The sequence below is a fragment of the Podarcis tiliguerta genome, assembly GCF_965153285.1.
Source record: "Podarcis tiliguerta genome assembly, chromosome: 1".
Lineage (NCBI taxonomy): Eukaryota > Metazoa > Chordata > Lepidosauria > Squamata > Lacertidae > Podarcis > Podarcis tiliguerta.
Genome location: NC_139534.1, coordinates 11,185,830 through 11,205,218, shown reverse-complemented (window position 1 = coordinate 11,205,218; position 19,389 = coordinate 11,185,830). Strand labels below are relative to the sequence as shown.

Genomic DNA, 19,389 nt, shown 5'->3' with positions numbered 1-19,389 from the left:
CGTCGACGGCTAATTCTTTTTCTTATGATAAAAGCCCATCTGTTTCCACCGAAAAACCTTTCAGGGGATCGTTTGCAACAGTTTGGCAAGATTTTTGAGTGAATTCCAAAACGCCAGATTTTTGCTGAAATTGTGACCGCGCGCCTTAGGGAGTTTTTCAAAAAAAGTTGTTCAGACGTCGACGGCTAATTCTGTTTGTGATGATAAAAGCCCATCTGTTTCCACCGAAAAACCTTTCAGGGGATCGTTTGCAACAGTTTGGCACCATTTTTGAGTGAATTCCAAAACGCCAGTTTTTTGCTGAAATTGTGACCGCGCGGCTTAGGGTTTTTTCAAAAAAAGTTGTTCAGACGTCGACGGCCAATTCTGTTTCTGATGATTAAAGGCCATCTGTTTCCACCGAAAAACCTTTCAGGGGATCGTTTGCAACAGTTTGGTACAATTTTTGAGTGAATTGCAGAAAGTCAGTTTTTTGCTGAAATTCTGACCGCGCGGCTTAGGGATTTTTTCAAAAAAAGTTGTTCAGACGTCGACGGCCAATTCTGTTTCTGATGATTAAAGGCCATCTGTTTCCACCGAAAAACCTTTCAGGGGATCGTTTGCAACAGTTTGGCACCATTTTTGAGTGAATTCGAAAACGCCAGATTTTTGCTGAAATTGTGACCGCGCGGCTTAGGGATTTCTTCATAAAAAGTTGTTCAGACGTCGACGGCTAATTCTGTTTCTGATGATAAAAGCCCATCTGTTTCCACCGAAAAACCTTTCAGGGGATCGTTTGCAACAGTTTGGCACCATTTTTGAGTGAATTCCAAAACGCCAGATTTTTGCTGAAATTGTGACCGCGCGGCTTAGGGATTTTTTCAAAAAAAGTTGTTCAGACGTCGACGGCCAATTCTGTTTCTGATGATTAAAGGCCATCTGTTTCCACCGAAAAACCTTTCAGGGGATCGTTTGCAACAGTTTGGCACAATTTTTGAGTGAATTGCAGAAAGTCAGATTTTTGCTGAAATTCTGACCGCGCGGCTTCGGGATTTTTTCAAAAAAAGTTGTTCAGACGTCGACGGCTAATTCTGTTTCTGATGATAAAAGCCCATCTGTTTCCACCGAAAAACCTTTCAGGGGATCGTTTGCAACTGTTTGGCGCCATTTTTGAGTGAATTCCAAAACGCCAGATTTTTGCTGAAATTCTGACCGCGCGGCATAGGGATTTTTTCAAAAAAAGTTGTTCAGACGTTGACGGCTAATTCTGTTTCTGATGATAAAAGCCCATCTGTTTCCACCGAAAAACCTTTCAGGGGATCGTTTGCAACAGTTTGGCACCATTTCTGAGTGAATTCTAAAACGCCAGATTTTTGCTGAAATTGTGACCACGCGGCTTAGGGATTTTTTCAAAAAAAGTTGTTCAGACGTCGACGGCCAATTCTGTTTCTGATGATTAAAGGCCATCTGTTTCCACCGAAAAACCTTTCAGGGGATCGTTTGCAACAGTTTGGCACAATTTTTGAGTGAATTGCAGAAAGTCAGATTTTTGCTGAAATTCTGACCGCGCGGCTTAGGGATTTTTTCAAAAAAAGTTCTTCAGACGTCGACGGCTAATTCTGTTTCTGATGATAAAAGCCCATCTGTTTCCACCGAAAAACCTTTCAGGGGATCGTTTGCAACAGTTTGGGACCATTTTTGAGTGAATTCCAAAACGCCAGATTTTTGCTGAAATTGTGACCGCGCGGCTTAGGGATTTTATCAAAAAAAGTTGTTCAGACGTCGACGGCTAATTCTGTTTCTGATGATAAAAGCCCATCTGTTTCCACCGAAAAACCTTTCAGGGGATCGTTTGCAACAGTTTGGCAAGATTTTTGAGTGAATTCCAAAACGCCAGATTTTTGCTGAAATTGTGACCGCGCGCCTTAGGGAGTTTTTCAAAAAAAGTTGTTCAGACGTCGACGGCTAATTCTGTTTGTGATGATAAAAGCCCATCTGTTTCCACCGAAAAACCTTTCAGGGGATCGTTTGCAACAGTTTGGCACCATTTTTGAGTGAATTCCAAAACGCCAGATTTTTGCTGAAATTGTGACCGCGCGGCTTAGGGATTTCTTCATAAAAAAGTTGTTCAGACGTCGACGGCTAATTCTGTTTCTGATGATAAAAGCCCATCAGTTTCCACCGAAAAACCTTTCAGGGGATCGTTTGCAACAGTTTGGCACCATTTTTGAGTGAATTCCAAAACGCCAGATTTTTGCTGAAATTGTGACCGCGCGGCTTAGGGATTATTTCAAAAAAAGTTGTTCAGACGTCGACGGCTAATTCTGTTTCTCATGATAAAAGCCCATCTGTTTCCACCGAAAAACCTTTCAGGGGATCGTTTGCAACAGTTTGGCACCATTTTTGAGTGAATTCCAAAACACCAGATTTTTGCTGAAATTGTGACCGCGCGGCTTAGGGATTTTTTCAAAAAAAGTTGTTCAGACGTCGAGGGCCAATTCTGTTTCTGATGATTAAAGGCCATCTGTTTCCACCGAAAAACCTTTCAGGGGATCGTTTGCAACAGTTTGGTACAATTTTTGAGTGAATTGCAGAAAGTCAGATTTTTGCTGAAATTCTGACCGCGCGGCTTAGGGATTTTTTCAAAAAAAGTTGTTCAGACGTCGCCGGCCAATTCTGTTTCTGATGATTAAAGGCCATCTGTTTCCACCGAAAAACCTTTCAGGGGATCGTTTGCAACAGTTTGGCACCATTTTTGAGTGAATTCGAAAACGCCAGATTTTTGCTGAAATTATGACCGCGCGGCTTAGGGATTTCTTCATAAAAAGTTGTTCAGACGTCGACGGCTAATTCTGTTTCTGATGATAAAAGCCCATCTGTTTCCACCGAAAAACCTTTCAGGGGATCGTTTGCAACAGTTTGGCACCATTTTTGAGTGAATTCCAAAACGCCAGATTTTTGCTGAAATTGTGACCGCGCGGCTTAGGGATTTTTTCAAAAAAAGTTGTTCAGACGTCGACGGCCAATTCTGTTTCTGATGATTAAAGGCCATCTGTTTCCACCGAAAAACCTTTCAGGGGATCGTTTGCAACAGTTTGGCACAATTTTTGAGTGAATTGCAGAAAGTCAGATTTTTGCTGAAATTCTGACCGCGCGGCTTAGGGATTTTTTCAAAAAAAGTTGTTCAGACGTCGACGGCTAATTCTGTTTCTGATGATAAAAGCCCATCTGTTTCCACCGAAAAACCTTTCAGGGGATCGTTTGCAACTGTTTGGCGCCATTTTTGAGTGAATTCCAAAACGCCAGATTTTTGCTGAAATTGTGACCGCGCGCCTTAGGGAGTTTTTCAAAAAAAGTTGTTCAGACGTCGACGGCTAATTCTGTTTGTGATGATAAAAGCCCATCTGTTTCCACCGAAAAACCTTTCAGGGGATCGTTTGCAACAGTTTGGCACCATTTTTGAGTGAATTCCAAAACGCCAGATTTTTGCTGAAATTGTGACCGCGCGGCTTAGGGATTTCTTCATAAAAAAGTTGTTCAGACGTCGACGGCTAATTCTGTTTCTGATGATAAAAGCCCATCAGTTTCCACCGAAAAACCTTTCAGGGGATCGTTTGCAACAGTTTGGCACCATTTTTGAGTGAATTCCAAAACGCCAGATTTTTGCTGAAATTGTGACCGCGCGGCTTAGGGATTTTTTCAAAAAAAGTTGTTCAGACGTCGACGGCCAATTCTGTTTCTGATGATTAAAGGCCATCTGTTTCCACCGAAAAACCTTTCAGGGGATCGTTTGCAACAGTTTGGCACAATTTTTGAGTGAATTGCAGAAAGTCAGATTTTTGCTGAAATTGTGACCGCGCGGCTTAGGGATTTTTTCAAAAAAAGTTGTTCAGACGTCGACGGCTAATTCTGTTTCTGATGATAAAAGCCCATCTGTTTCCACCGAAAAACCTTTCAGGGGATCGTTTGCAACAGTTTGGCACCATTTTTGAGTGAATTCCAAAACGCCAGATTTTTGCTGAAATTCTGACCGCGCGGCTTAGGGATTTTATCAAAAAAAGTTGTTCAGACGTCGACGGCTAATTCTGTTTCTGATGAAAAAAGCCCATCTGTTTCCACCGAAAAACCTTTCAGGGGATCGTTTGCAACAGTTTGGCACCATTTTTGAGTGAATTCCAAAAGGCCAGATTTTTGCTGAAATTGTGACCGCGCGGCTTAGGGATTTTTTCAAAAAAAGTTGTTCAGACGTCGACGGCTAATTCTGTTTCTGATGATAAAAGCCCATCTGTTTCCACCGAAAAACCTTTCAGGGGATCGTTTGCAACAGTTTGGCACCATTTTTGAGTGAATTCCAAAACGCCAGATTTTTGCTGAAATTGTGACCGCGCGGCTTAGGGATTTTTTCAAAAAAAGTTGTTCAGACGTCAACGGCCAATTCTGTTTCTGATGAAAAAAGCCCATCTGTTTCCACCGAAAAACCTTTCAGGGGATCGTTTGTAACAGTTTGGCACCATTTTTGAGTGAATTCCAAAACGCCAGATTTTTGCTGAAATTGTGACCGCGCGGCTTAGGGATTTTTTCAAAAAAAGTTGTTCAGACGTCGACGGCTAATTCTTTTTCTTATGATAAAAGCCCATCTGTTTCCACCGAAAAAATTTCAGGGGATCGTTTGCAACAGTTTGGCAAGATTTTTGAGTGAATTCCAAAACGCCAGATTTTTGCTGAAATTGTGACCGCGCGCCTTAGGGAGTTTTTCAAAAAAAGTTGTTCAGACGTCGACGGCTAATTCTGTTTGTGATGATAAAAGCCCATCTGTTTCCACCGAAAAACCTTTCAGGGGATCGTTTGCAACAGTTTGGCACCATTTTTGAGTGAATTCCAAAACGCCAGATTTTTGCTGAAATTGTGACCGCGCGGCTTAGGGATTTTTTCAAAAAAAGTTGTTTAGACGTCGACGGCCAATTCTGTTTCTGATGATTAAAGGCCATCTGTTTCCACCGAAAAACCTTTCAGGGGATCGTTTGCAACAGTTTGGCACAATTTTTGAGTGAATTGCAGAAAGTCAGATTTTTGCTGAAATTCTGACCGCGCGGCTTCGGGATTTTTTCAAAAAAAGTTGTTCAGACGTCGACGGCTAATTCTGTTTCTGATGATAAAAGCCCATCTGTTTCCACCGAAAAACCTTTCAGGGGATCGTTTGCAACTGTTTGGCGCCATTTTTGAGTGAATTCCAAAACGCCAGATTTTTGCTGAAATTGTGACCACGCGGCTTAGGGATTTTTTCAAAAAAAGTTGTTCAGACGTCGACGGCCAATTCTGTTTCTGATGATTAAAGGCCATCTGTTTCCACCGAAAAACCTTTCAGGGGATCGTTTGCAACAGTTTGGCAAGATTTTTGAGTGAATTCCAAAACGCCAGATTTTTGCTGAAATTGTGACCGCGCGCCTTAGGGAGTTTTTCAAAAAAAGTTGTTCAGACGTCGACGGCTAATTCTGTTTCTGATGATAAAAGCCCATCTGTTTCCACCGAAAAACCTTTCAGGGGATCGTTTGCAACAGTTTGGCACCATTTTTGAGTGAATTCCAAAACGCCAGATTTTTGCTGAAATTGTGACCGCGCGGCTTAGGGATTTTTTCAAAAAAAGTTGTTCAGACGTCGACGGCCAATTCTGTTTCTGATGATTAAAGGCCATCTGTTTCCACCGAAAAACCTTTCAGGGGATCGTTTGCAACAGTTTGGCACAATTTTTGAGTGAATTGCAGAAAGTCAGATTTTTGCTGAAATTCTGACCGCGCGGCTTAGGGATTTTTTCAAAAAAAGTTGTTCAGACGTCGACGGCCAATTCTGTTTCTGATGATTAAAGGCCATCTGTTTCCACCGAAAAACCTTTCAGGGGATCGTTTGCAACAGTTTGGCACTATTTTTGAGTGAATTGCAGAAAGTCAGATTTTTGCTGAAATTCTGACCGCGCGGCTTAGGGATTTTTTCAAAAAAAGTTGTTCAGACGTCGACGGCTAATTCTGTTTCTGATGATAAAAGCCCATCTGTTTCCACCGAAAAACCTTTCAGGGGATCGTTTGCAACAGTTTGGCACCATTTTTGAGTGAATTCCAAAACGCCAGATTTTTGCTGAAATTCTGACCGCGCGGCTTAGGGATTTTATCAAAAAAAGTTGTTCAGACGTCGACGGCTAATTCTGTTTCTGATGAAAAAAGCCCATCTGTTTCCACCGAAAAACCTTTCAGGGGATCGTTTGCAACAGTTTGGCACCATTTTTGAGTGAATTCCAAAAGGCCAGATTTTTGCTGAAATTGTGACCGCGCGGCTTAGGGATTTTTTCAAAAAAAGTTGTTCAGACGTCGACGGCTAATTCTGTTTCTGATGATAAAAGCCCATCTGTTTCCACCGAAAAACCTTTCAGGGGATCGTTTGCAACAGTTTGGCACCATTTTTGAGTGAATTCCAAAACGCCAGATTTTTGCTGAAATTGTGACCGCGCGGCTTAGGGATTTTTTCAAAAAAAGTTGTTCAGACGTCAACGGCCAATTCTGTTTCTGATGAAAAAAGCCCATCTGTTTCCACCGAAAAACCTTTTTGGGGATCGTTTGCAACAGTTTGGGACCATTTTTGAGTGAATTGCAGAAAGTCAGATTTTTGCTGAAATTCTGACCGCGCGCCTTAGGGATTTTTTCAAAAAAAATTGTTCAGACGTCGACGGCCAATTCTGTTTCTGATGATAAAAGGCAATCTGTTTCCACCGAAAAACCTTTCAGGGGATAGTTTGCAACAGTTTGGCACCATTTTTGAGTGAATTCCAAAACGCCAGATTTTTGCTGAAATTCTGACCGCGCGCCTTAGGGATTTTATCAAAAAAGTTGTTCAGACGTCGACGGCTAATTCTGTTTCTGATGAAAAAAGCCCATCTGTTTCCACCGAAAAACCTTTCAGGGGATCGTTTGCAACAGTTTGGCACCATTTTTGAGTGAATTCCAAAAGGCCAGATTTTTGCTGAAATTGTGACCGCGCGGCTTAGGGATTTTTTCAAAAAAAGTTGTTCAGACGTCGACGGCTAATTCTTTTTCTGATGATAAAAGCCCATCTGTTTCCACCGAAAAACCTTTCAGGGGATCGTTTGCAACAGTTTGGCACCATTTTTGAGTGAATTCCAAAACGCCAGATTTTTGCTGAAATTGTGACCGTGCGGCTTAGGGATTTTTTCAAAAAAAGTTGTTCAGACGTCGACGGCCAATTCTGTTTCTGATGATAAAAGCCCATCTGTTTCCACCGAAAAACCTTTCAGGGGATCGTTTGCAACAGTTTGGCACCATTTTTGAGTGAATTCCAAAACGCCAGATTTTTGCTGAAATTCTGACCGCGCGGCTTAGTGATTTTTTAAAAAAAAGTTGTTCAGACGTCGACGGCTAATTCTGTTTCTGATGATAAAAGCCCATCTGTTTACACCGAAAAACCTTTCAGGGGATCGTTTGCAACAGTTTGGCACCATTTTTGAGTGAATTGCAGAAAGTCAGATTTTTGCTGAAATTCTGACCGCGCGCCTTAGGGATTTTTTCAAAAAAAGTTGTTCAGACGTCGACGGCTAATTCTGTTTCTGAGGATAAAAGCCCATCTGTTTCCACCGAAAAACCTTTTAGGGGATCGTTTGCAACAGTTTGGCACCATTTTTAAGTGAATTGCCGAAAGTCCGATTTTTGCTGAAATTCTGACCGCGCGCCTTAGGGATTTTATCAAAAAAAGTTGTTCAGACCTCGACGGCTAATTCTGTTTCTGATGATAAAAGCCCATCTGTTTCCACCGAAAAACCTTTCAGGGGATCGTTTGCAACAGTTTGGCACCATTTTTGAGTGAATTCCAAAACGCCAGATTTTTGCTGAAATTGTGACCGCGCGGCTTAGGGATTATTTCAAAAAAAGTTGTTCAGACGTCGACGGCTAATTCTGTTTCTCATGATAAAAGCCCATCTGTTTCCACCGAAAAACCTTTCAGGGGATCGTTTGCAACAGTTTGGCACCATTTTTGAGTGAATTCCAAAACACCAGATTTTTGCTGAAATTGTGACCGCGCGGCTTAGGGATTTTTTTAAAAAAAGTTGTTCAGACGTCGACGGCCAATTCTGTTTCTGATGATTAAAGGCCATCTGTTTCCACCGAAAAACCTTTCAGGGGATCGTTTGCAACAGTTTGGTACAATTTTTGAGTGAATTGCAGAAAGTCAGATTTTTGCTGAAATTGTGACCGCGCGGCTTAGGGATTTTTTCAAAAAAAGTTGTTCAGACGTCGCCGGCCAATTCTGTTTCTGATGATTAAAGGCCATCTGTTTCCACCGAAAAACCTTTCAGGGGATCGTTTGCAACAGTTTGGCACCATTTTTGAGTGAATTCGAAAACGCCAGATTTTTGCTGAAATTGTGACCGCGCGGCTTAGGGATTTCTTCATAAAAAGTTGTTCAGACGTCGACGGCTAATTCTGTTTCTGATGATAAAAGCCCATCTGTTTCCACCGAAAAACCTTTCAGGGGATCGTTTGCAACAGTTTGGCACCATTTTTGAGTGAATTCCAAAACGCCAGATTTTTGCTGAAATTGTGACCGCGCGGCTTAGGGATTTTTTCAAAAAAAGTTGTTCAGACGTCGACGGCCAATTCTGTTTCTGATGATTAAAGGCCATCTGTTTCCACCGAAAAACCTTTCAGGGGATCGTTTGCAACAGTTTGGCACAATTTTTGAGTGAATTGCAGAAAGTCAGATTTTTGCTGAAATTCTGACCGCGCGGCTTAGGGATTTTTTCAAAAAAAGTTGTTCAGACGTCGACGGCTAATTCTGTTTCTGATGATAAAAGCCCATCTGTTTCCACCGAAAAACCTTTCAGGGGATCGTTTGCAACTGTTTGGCGCCATTTTTGAGTGAATTCCAAAACGCCAGATTTTTGCTGAAATTGTGACCGCGCGGCTTAGGGATTTCTTCATAAAAAGTTGTTCAGACGTCGACGGCTAATTCTATTTCTCATGATAAAAAGCCATCTGTTTCCACCGAAAAACCTTTTTGGGGATCGTTTGCAACAGTTTGGGACCATTTTTGAGTGAATTGCAGAAAGTCAGATTTTTGCTGAAATTCTGACCGTGCGGCTTAGGGATTTTTTCAAAAAAAAATGTTCAGACGTCGACGGCCAATTCTGTTTCTGATGATAAAAGGCAATCTGTTTCCACCGAAAAACCTTTTTGGGGATCGTTTGCAACAGTTTGGGACCATTTTTGAGTGAATTGCAGAAAGTCAGATTTTTGCTGAAATTCTGACCGCGCGCCTTAGGGATTTTATCAAAAAAGTTGTTCAGACGTCGACGGCTAATTCTGTTTCTGATGAAAAAAGCCCATCTGTTTCCACCGAAAAACCTTTCAGGGGATCGTTTGCAACAGTTTGGCACCATTTTTGAGTGAATTCCAAAAGGCCAGATTTTTGCTGAAATTGTGACCGCGCGGCTTAGGGATTTTTTCAAAAAAAGTTGTTCAGACGTCGACGGCTAATTCTTTTTCTGATGATAAAAGCCCATCTGTTTCCACCGAAAAACCTTTCAGGGGATCGTTTGCAACAGTTTGGCAAGATTTTTGAGTGAATTCCAAAACGCCAGATTTTTGCTGAAATTGTGACCGCGCGCCTTAGGGAGTTTTTCAAAAAAAGTTGTTCAGACGTCGACGGCTAATTCTGTTTGTGATGATAAAAGCCCATCTGTTTCCACCGAAAAACCTTTCAGGGGATCGTTTGCAACAGTTTGGCACCATTTTTGAGTGAATTCCAAAACGCCAGTTTTTTGCTGAAATTGTGACCGCGCGGCTTAGGGATTTTTTCAAAAAAAGTTGTTCAGACGTCGACGGCCAATTCTGTTTCTGATGATTAAAGGCCATCTGTTTCCACCGAAAAACCTTTCAGGGGATCGTTTGCAACAGTTTGGTACAATTTTTGAGTGAATTGCAGAAAGTCAGATTTTTGCTGAAATTCTGACCGCGCGGCTTAGGGATTTTTTCAAAAAAAGTTGTTCAGACGTCGCCGGCCAATTCTGTTTCTGATGATTAAAGGCCATCTGTTTCCACCGAAAAACCTTTCAGGGGATCGTTTGCAACAGTTTGGCACCATTTTTGAGTGAATTCGAAAACGCCAGATTTTTGCTGAAATTGTGACCGCGCGGCTTAGGGATTTCTTCATAAAAAGTTGTTCAGACGTCGATGGCTAATTCTGTTTCTGATGATAAAAGCCCATCTGTTTCCACCGAAAAACCTTTCAGGGGATCGTTTGCAACAGTTTGGCACCATTTTTGAGTGAATTCCAAAACGCCAGATTTTTGCTGAAATTGTGACCGCGCGGCTTAGGGATTTTTTCAAAAAAAGTTGTTCAGACGTCGACGGCCAATTCTGTTTCTGATGATTAAAGGCCATCTGTTTCCACCGAAAAACCTTTCAGGGAATCGTTTGCAACAGTTTGGCACAATTTTTGAGTGAATTGCAGAAAGTCAGATTTTTGCTGAAATTCTGACCGCGCGGCTTCGGGATTTTTTCAAAAAAAGTTGTTCAGACGTCGACGGCTAATTCTGTTTCTGATGATAAAAGCCCATCTGTTTCCACCGAAAAACCTTTCAGGGGATCGTTTGCAACTGTTTGGCGCCATTTTTGAGTGAATTCCAAAACGCCAGATTTTTGCTGAAATTGTGACCGCGCGGCATAGGGATTTTTTCAAAAAAAGTTGTTCAGACGTTGACGGCTAATTCTGTTTCTGATGATAAAAGCCCATCTGTTTCCACCGAAAAACCTTTCAGGGGATCGTTTGCAACAGTTTGGCACCATTTCTGAGTGAATTCTAAAACGCCAGATTTTTGCTGAAATTGTGACCACGCGGCTTAGGGATTTTTTCAAAAAAAGTTGTTCAGACGTCGACGGCCAATTCTGTTTCTGATGATTAAAGGCCATCTGTTTCCACCGAAAAACCTTTCAGGGGATCGTTTGCAACAGTTTGGCACAATTTTTGAGTGAATTGCAGAAAGTCAGATTTTTGCTGAAATTCTGACCGCGCGGCTTAGGGATTTTTTCAAAAAAAGTTGTTCAGACGTCGACGGCTAATTCTGTTTCTGATGATAAAAGCCCATCTGTTTCCACCGAAAAACCTTTCAGGGGATCGTTTGCAACAGTTTGGGACCATTTTTGAGTGAATTCCAAAACGCCAGATTTTTGCTGAAATTGTGACCGCGCGGCTTAGGGATTTTATCAAAAAAAGTTGTTCAGACATCGACGGCTAATTCTGTTTCTGATGATAAAAGCCCATCTGTTTCCACCGAAAAACCTTTCAGGGGATCGTTTGCAACAGTTTGGCAAGATTTTTGAGTGAATTCCAAAACGCCAGATTTTTGCTGAAATTGTGACCGCGCGCCTTAGGGAGTTTTTCAAAAAAAGTTGTTCAGACGTCGACGGCTAATTCTGTTTGTGATGATAAAAGCCCATCTGTTTCCACCGAAAAACCTTTCAGGGGATCGTTTGCAACAGTTTGGCACCATTTTTGAGTGAATTCCAAAACGCCAGATTTTTGCTGAAATTGTGACCGCGCGGCTTAGGGATTTCTTCAAAAAAAGTTGTTCAGACGTCGACGGCTAATTCTGTTTCTGATGATAAAAGCCCATCTGTTTCCACCGAAAAACCTTTCAGGGGATCGTTTGCAACAGTTTGGCACCATTTTTGAGTGAATTCCAAAACGCCAGATTTTTGCTGAAATTGTGACCGCGCGGCTTAGGGATTTTTTCAAAAAAAGTTGTTCAGACGTCGACGGCCAATTCTATTTCTGATGATAAGAGCCCATCTGTTTCCACCGAAAAACCTTTCAGGGGATCCTTTGCAACAGTTTGGCACAATTTTTGAGTGAATTCCAAAACGCCAGATTTTTGCTGAAATTGTGACCGCGCGGCTTAGGGATTTTTTCAAAAAAAGTTGTTCAGACGTCGACGGCTAATTCTGTTTCTGATGATAAAAGCCCATCTGTTTCCACCGAAAAACCTTTCAGGGGATCGTTTGCAACAGTTTGGCACCATTTTTGAGTGAATTCCAAAACGCCAGATTTTTGCTGAAATTGTGACCGCGCGGCTTAGGGATTTTTTCAAAAAAAGTTGTTCAGACGTTGACGGCTAATTCTGTTTCTGATGATAAAAGCCCATCTGTTTCCACCGAAAAACCTTTCAGGGGATCCTTTGCAACAGTTTGGCACAATTTTTGAGTGAATTCCAAAACTCCAGATTTTTGCTGAAATTGTGACCGCGCGGCTTAGGGATTTTTTCAAAAAAAGTTGTTCAGACGTCGAAGGCTAATTCTATTTCTCATGATAAAAAGCCATCTGTTTCCACCAAAAAACCTTTTAGGGGATCGTTTGCAACAGTTTGGCACCATTTTTAAGTGAATTGCAGAAAGTCAGATTTTTGCTGAAATTCTGACCGCGCGCCTTAGGGATTTTTTCAAAAAAAGTTGTTCAGACGTCGACGGCTAATTCTGTTTCTGATGATAAAAGCCCATCTGTTTCCACCGAAAAACCTTTCAGGGGATCGTTTGCAACTGTTTGGCGCCATTTTTGAGTGAATTCCAAAACGCCAGATTTTTGCTGAAATTGTGACCGCGCGGCATAGGGATTTTTTCAAAAAAAGTTGTTCAGACGTTGACGGCTAATTCTGTTTCTGATGATAAAAGCCCATCTGTTTCCACCGAAAAACCTTTCAGGGGATCGTTTGCAACAGTTTGGCACCATTTCTGAGTGAATTCTAAAACGCCAGATTTTTGCTGAAATTGTGACCACGCGGCTTAGGGATTTTTTCAAAAAAAGTTGTTCAGACGTCGACGGCCAATTCTGTTTCTGATGATTAAAGGCCATCTGTTTCCACCGAAAAACCTTTCAGGGGATCGTTTGCAACAGTTTGGCACAATTTTTGAGTGAATTGCAGAAAGTCAGATTTTTGCTGAAATTCTGACCGCGCGGCTTAGGGATTTTTTCAAAAAAAGTTGTTCAGACGTCGACGGCTAATTCTGTTTCTGATGATAAAAGCCCATCTGTTTCCACCGAAAAACCTTTCAGGGGATCGTTTGCAACAGTTTGGGACCATTTTTGAGTGAATTCCAAAACGCCAGATTTTTGCTGAAATTGTGACCGCGCGGCTTAGGGATTTTATCAAAAAAAGTTGTTCAGACGTCGACGGCTAATTCTGTTTCTGATGATAAAAGCCCATCTGTTTCCACCGAAAAACCTTTCAGGGGATCGTTTGCAACAGTTTGGCAAGATTTTTGAGTGAATTCCAAAACGCCAGATTTTTGCTGAAATTGTGACCGCGCGCCTTAGGGAGTTTTTCAAAAAAAGTTGTTCAGACGTCGACGGCTAATTCTGTTTGTGATGATAAAAGCCCATCTGTTTCCACCGAAAAACCTTTCAGGGGATCGTTTGCAACAGTTTGGCACAATTTTTGAGTGAATTGCAGAAAGTCAGATTTTTGCTGAAATTGTGACCGCGCGGCTTAGGGATTTTTTCAAAAAAAGTTGTTCAGACGTCGACGGCTAATTCTGTTTCTGATGATAAAAGCCCATCTGTTTCCACCGAAAAACCTTTCAGGGGATCGTTTGCAACAGTTTGGCACCATTTTTGAGTGAATTCCAAAACGCCAGATTTTTGCTGAAATTCTGACCGCGCGGCTTAGGGATTTTATCAAAAAAAGTTGTTCAGACGTCGACGGCTAATTCTGTTTCTGATGAAAAAAGCCCATCTGTTTCCACCGAAAAACCTTTCAGGGGATCGTTTGCAACAGTTTGGCACCATTTTTGAGTGAATTCCAAAAGGCCAGATTTTTGCTGAAATTGTGACCGCGCGGCTTAGGGATTTTTTCAAAAAAAGTTGTTCAGACGTCGACGGCTAATTCTGTTTCTGATGATAAAAGCCCATCTGTTTCCACCGAAAAACCTTTCAGGGGATCGTTTGTAACAGTTTGGCACCATTTTTGAGTGAATTCCAAAACGCCAGATTTTTGCTGAAATTGTGACCGCGCGGCTTAGGGATTTTTTCAAAAAAAGTTGTTCAGACGTCGACGGCTAATTCTGTTTCTGATGATAAAAGCCCATCTGTTTCCACCAAAAAACCTTTCAGGGGATCGTTTGCAACAGTTTGGCACCATTTTTGAGTGAATTCCAAAACGCCAGATTTTTGCTGAAATTCTGGCCGCAGGGCTTGGGGATTTTTTCAAAAAAAGTTGTTCAGACGTCGACGGCTAATTCTATTTCTCATGATAAAAAGCCATCTGTTTCCACCGAAAAACCTTTTTGGGGATCGTTTGCAACAGTTTGGGACCATTTTTGAGTGAATTGCAGAAAGTCAGATTTTTGCTGAAATTCTGACCGCGCGCCTTAGGGATTTTTTCAAAAAAAATTGTTCAGACGTCGACGGCCAATTCTGTTTCTGATGATAAAAGCCCATCTGTTTCCACCGAAAAACCTTTCAGGGGATAGTTTGCAACAGTTTGGCACCATTTTTGAGTGAATTCCAAAACGCCAGATTTTTGCTGAAATTCTGACCGCGCGCCTTAGGGATTTTATCAAAAAAGTTGTTCAGACGTCGACGGCTAATTCTGTTTCTGATGAAAAAAGCCCATCTGTTTCCACCGAAAAACCTTTCAGGGGATCGTTTGCAACAGTTTGGCACCATTTTTGAGTGAATTCCAAAAGGCCAGATTTTTGCTGAAATTGTGACCGCGCGGCTTAGGGATTTTTTCAAAAAAAGTTGTTCAGACGTCGACGGCTAATTCTTTTTCTGATGATAAAAGCCCATCTGTTTCCACCGAAAAACCTTTCAGGGGATCGTTTGCAACAGTTTGGCACCATTTTTGAGTGAATTCCAAAACGCCAGATTTTTGCTGAAATTGTGACCGTGCGGCTTAGGGATTTTTTCAAAAAAAGTTGTTCAGACGTCGACGGCCAATTCTGTTTCTGATGATAAAAGCCCATCTGTTTCCACCGAAAAACCTTTCAGGGGATCGTTTGCAACAGTTTGGCACCATTTTTGAGTGAATTCCAAAACGCCATATTTTTGCTGAAATTCTGACCGCGCGGCTTAGGGTTTTTTTCAAAAAAAGTTGTTCAGGCGTCAACGGCCAATTCTGTTTCTGATGATTAAAGGCCATCTGTTTCCACCGAAAAACCTTTCAGGGGATCGTTTGCAACAGTTTGGCACAATTTTTGAGTGAATTGCAGAAAGTCAGATTTTTGCTGAAATTCTGACCGCGCGGCTTAGTGATTTTTTCAAAAAAAGTTGTTCAGACGTCGACGGCTAATTCTGTTTCTGATGATAAAAGCCCATCTGTTTACACCGAAAAACCTTTCAGGGGATCGTTTGCAACAGTTTGGCACCATTTTTGAGTGAATTCCAAAACGCCAGATTTTTGCTGAAATTGTGACCGTGCGGCTTAGGGATTTTTTCAAAAAAAGTTGTTCAGACGTCGATGGCCAATTCTGTTTCTGATGATAAAAGCCCATCTGTTTCCACCGAAAAACCTTTCAGGGGATAGTTTGCAACAGTTTGGCACCATTTTTGAGTGAATTCCAAAACGCCATATTTTTGCTGAAATTCTGACCGCGCGGCTTAGGGTTTTTTTCAAAAAAAGTTGTTCAGGCGTCAACGGCCAATTCTGTTTCTGATGATTAAAGGCCATCTGTTTCCACCGAAAAACCTTTCAGGGGATCGTTTGCAACAGTTTGGCACAATTTTTGAGTGAATTGCAGAAAGTCAGATTTTTGCTGAAATTCTGACCGCGCGGCTTAGTGATTTTTTCAAAAAAAGTTGTTCAGACGTCGACGGCTAATTCTGTTTCTGATGATAAAAGCCCATCTGTTTACACCGAAAAACCTTTCAGGGGATCGTTTGCAACAGTTTGGCACCATTTTTGAGTGAATTGCAGAAAGTCAGATTTTTGCTGAAATTCTGACCGCGCGCCTTAGGGATTTTTTCAAAAAAAGTTGTTCAGACGTCGACGGCTAATTCTGTTTCTGAGGATAAAAGCCCATCTGTTTCCACCGAAAAACCTTTTAGGGGATCGTTTGCAACAGTTTGGCACCATTTTTAAGTGAATTGCCGAAAGTCCGATTTTTGCTGAAATTCTGACCGCGCGCCTTAGGGATTTTATCAAAAAAAGTTGTTCAGACCTCGACGGCTAATTCTGTTTCTGATGATAAAAGCCCATCTGTTTCCACCGAAAAACCTTTCAGGGGATCGTTTGCAACAGTTTGGCACCATTTTTGAGTGAATTCCAAAACGCCAGATTTTTGCTGAAATTGTGACCGCGCGGCTTAGGGATTATTTCAAAAAAAGTTGTTCAGACGTCGACGGCTAATTCTGTTTCTCATGATAAAAGCCCATCTGTTTCCACCGAAAAACCATTCAGGGGATCGTTTGCAACAGTTTGGCACCATTTTTGAGTGAATTCCAAAACACCAGATTTTTGCTGAAATTGTGACCGCGCGGCTTAGGGATTTTTTCAAAAAAAGTTGTTCAGACGTCGACGGCCAATTCTGTTTCTGATGATTAAAGGCCATCTGTTTCCACCGAAAAACCTTTCAGGGGATCGTTTGCAACAGTTTGGTACAATTTTTGAGTGAATTGCAGAAAGTCAGATTTTTTCTGAAATTCTGACCGCGCGGCTTAGGGATTTTTTCAAAAAAAGTTGTTCAGACGTCGCCGGCCAATTCTGTTTCTGATGATTAAAGGCCATCTGTTTCCACCGAAAAACCTTTCAGGGGATCTTTTGCAACAGTTTGGCACCATTTTTGAGTGAATTCGAAAACGCCAGATTTTTGCTGAAATTGTGACCGCGCGGCTTAGGGATTTCTTCATAAAAAGTTGTTCAGACGTCGACGGCTAATTCTGTTTCTGATGATAAAAGCCCATCTGTTTCCACCGAAAAACCTTTCAGGGGATCGTTTGCAACAGTTTGGCACCATTTTTGAGTGAATTCCAAAACGCCAGATTTTTGCTGAAATTGTGACCGCGCGGCTTAGGGATTTTTTCAAAAAAAGTTGTTCAGACGTCGACGGCCAATTCTGTTTCTGATGATTAAAGGCCATCTGTTTCCACCGAAAAACCTTTCAGGGGATCGTTTGCAACAGTTTGGCACCATTTTTGAGTGAATTCCAAAACGCCAGATTTTTGCTGAAATTGTGACCGCGCGGCTTAGGGATTTTTTCAAAAAAAGTTGTTCAGACGTCGACGGCTAATTCTGTTTCTGATGATAAAAGCCCATCTGTTTCCACCGAAAAACCTTTCAGGGGATCGTTTGCAACTGTTTGGCGCCATTTTGGAGTGAATTCCAAAACGCCAGATTTTTGCTGAAATTGTGACCGCGCGGCATAGGGATTTTTTCAAAAAAAGTTGTTCAGACGTTGACGGCTAATTCTGTTTCTGATGATAAAAGCCCATCTGTTTCCACCGAAAAACCTTTCAGGGGATCGTTTGCAACAGTTTGGCACCATTTCTGAGTGAATTCTAAAACGCCAGATTTTTGCTGAAATTGTGACCACGCGGCTTAGGGATTTTTTCAAAAAAAGTTGTTCAGACGTCGACGGCCAATTCTGTTTCTGATGATTAAAGGCCATCTGTTTCCACCGAAAAACCTTTCAGGGGATCGTTTGCAACAGTTTGGCACAATTTTTGAGTGAATTGCAGAAAGTCAGATTTTTGCTGAAATTCTGACCGCGCGGCTTAGGGATTTTTTCAAAAAAAGTTGTTCAGACGTCGACGGCTAATTCTGTTTCTGATGATAAAAGCCCATCTGTTTCCACCGAAAAACCTTTCAGGGGATCGTTTGCAACAGTTTGGGACCATTTTTGAGTGAATTCCAAAACGCCAGATTTTTGCTGAAATTGTGACCGCGCGGCTTAGGGATTTTATCAAAAAAAGTTGTTCAGACGTCGACGGCTAATTCTGTTTCTGATGATAAAAGCCCATCTGTTTCCACCGAAAAACCTTTCAGGGGATCGTTTGCAACAGTTTGGCAAGATTTTTGAGTGAATTCCAAAACGCCAGATTTTTGCTGAAATTGTGACCGCGCGCCTTAGGGAGTTTTTCAAAAAAAGTTGTTCAGACGTCGACGGCTAATTCTGTTTGTGATGATAAAAGCCCATCTGTTTCCACCGAAAAACCTTTCAGGGGATCGTTTGCAACAGTTTGGCACCATTTTTGAGTGAATTCCAAAACGCCAGATTTTTGCTGAAATTGTGACCGCGCGGCTTAGGGATTTCTTCAAAAAAAGTTGTTCAGACGTCGACGGCTAATTCTGTTTCTGATGATAAAAGCCCATCTGTTTCCACCGAAAAACCTTTCAGGGGATCGTTTGCAACAGTTTGGCACCATTTTTGAGTGAATTCCAAAACGCCAGATTTTTGCTGAAATTGTGACCGCGCGGCTTAGGGATTTTTTCAAAAAAAGTTGTTCAGACGTCGACGGCCAATTCTATTTCTGATGATAAGAGCCCATCTGTTTCCACCGAAAAACCTTTCAGGGGATCCTTTGCAACAGTTTGGCACAATTTTTGAGTGAATTCCAAAACGCCAGATTTTTGCTGAAATTGTGACCGCGCGGCTTAGGGATTTTTTCAAAAAAAGTTGTTCAGACGTCGACGGCTAATTCTGTTTCTGATGATAAAAGCCCATCTGTTTCCACCGAAAAACCTTTCAGGGGATCGTTTGCAACAGTTTGGCACCATTTTTGAGTGAATTCCAAAACTCCAGATTTTTGCTGAAATTGTGACCGCGCGGCTTAGGGATTTTTTCAAAAAAAGTTGTTCAGACGTCGACGGCTAATTCTATTTCTGATGATAAAAGCCCATCTGTTTCCACCGAAAAACCTTTCAGGGGATCCTTTGCAACAGTTTGGCACAATTTTTGAGTGAATTCCAAAACTCCAGATTTTTGCTGAAATTGTGACCGCGCGGCTTAGGGATTTTTTCAAAAAAAGTTGTTCAGACGTCGACGGCTAATTCTATTTCTCATGATAAAAAGCCATCTGTTTCCACCGAAAAACCTTTTAGGGGATCGTTTGCAACAGTTTGGCACCATTTTTAAGTGAAATGCAGAAAGTCAGATTTTTGCTGAAATTCTGACCGCGCGGCTTAGGGATTTATTCAAAAAAAGTTGTTCAGACGTCGACGGCTAATTCTGTTTCTGATGATAAAAGCCCATCTGTTTCCACCGAAAAACCTTTCAGGGGATCGTTTGCAACAGTTTGGCACCATTTTTGAGTGAATTCCAAAACGCCAGATTTTTGCTGAAATTCTGACCGCGCGGCTTAGGGATTTTTTCAAAAAAAGTTGTTCAGACGTCGACGGCCAATTCTGTTTCTGATGATTAA

At 41.7% G+C, this 19,389-nt stretch overlaps 1 protein-coding gene across 2 annotated transcripts in view; it reads right to left on the bottom strand.

Moving 5' to 3' along the window:
- The window catches only part of LOC310662349 (cyclic nucleotide-binding domain-containing protein 2-like), a 622,152-nt gene that overhangs the window by 319,563 nt on the left and 283,200 nt on the right, over positions 1 to 19,389 (bottom strand). The gene's annotated exons all lie outside the window — the stretch shown is intronic.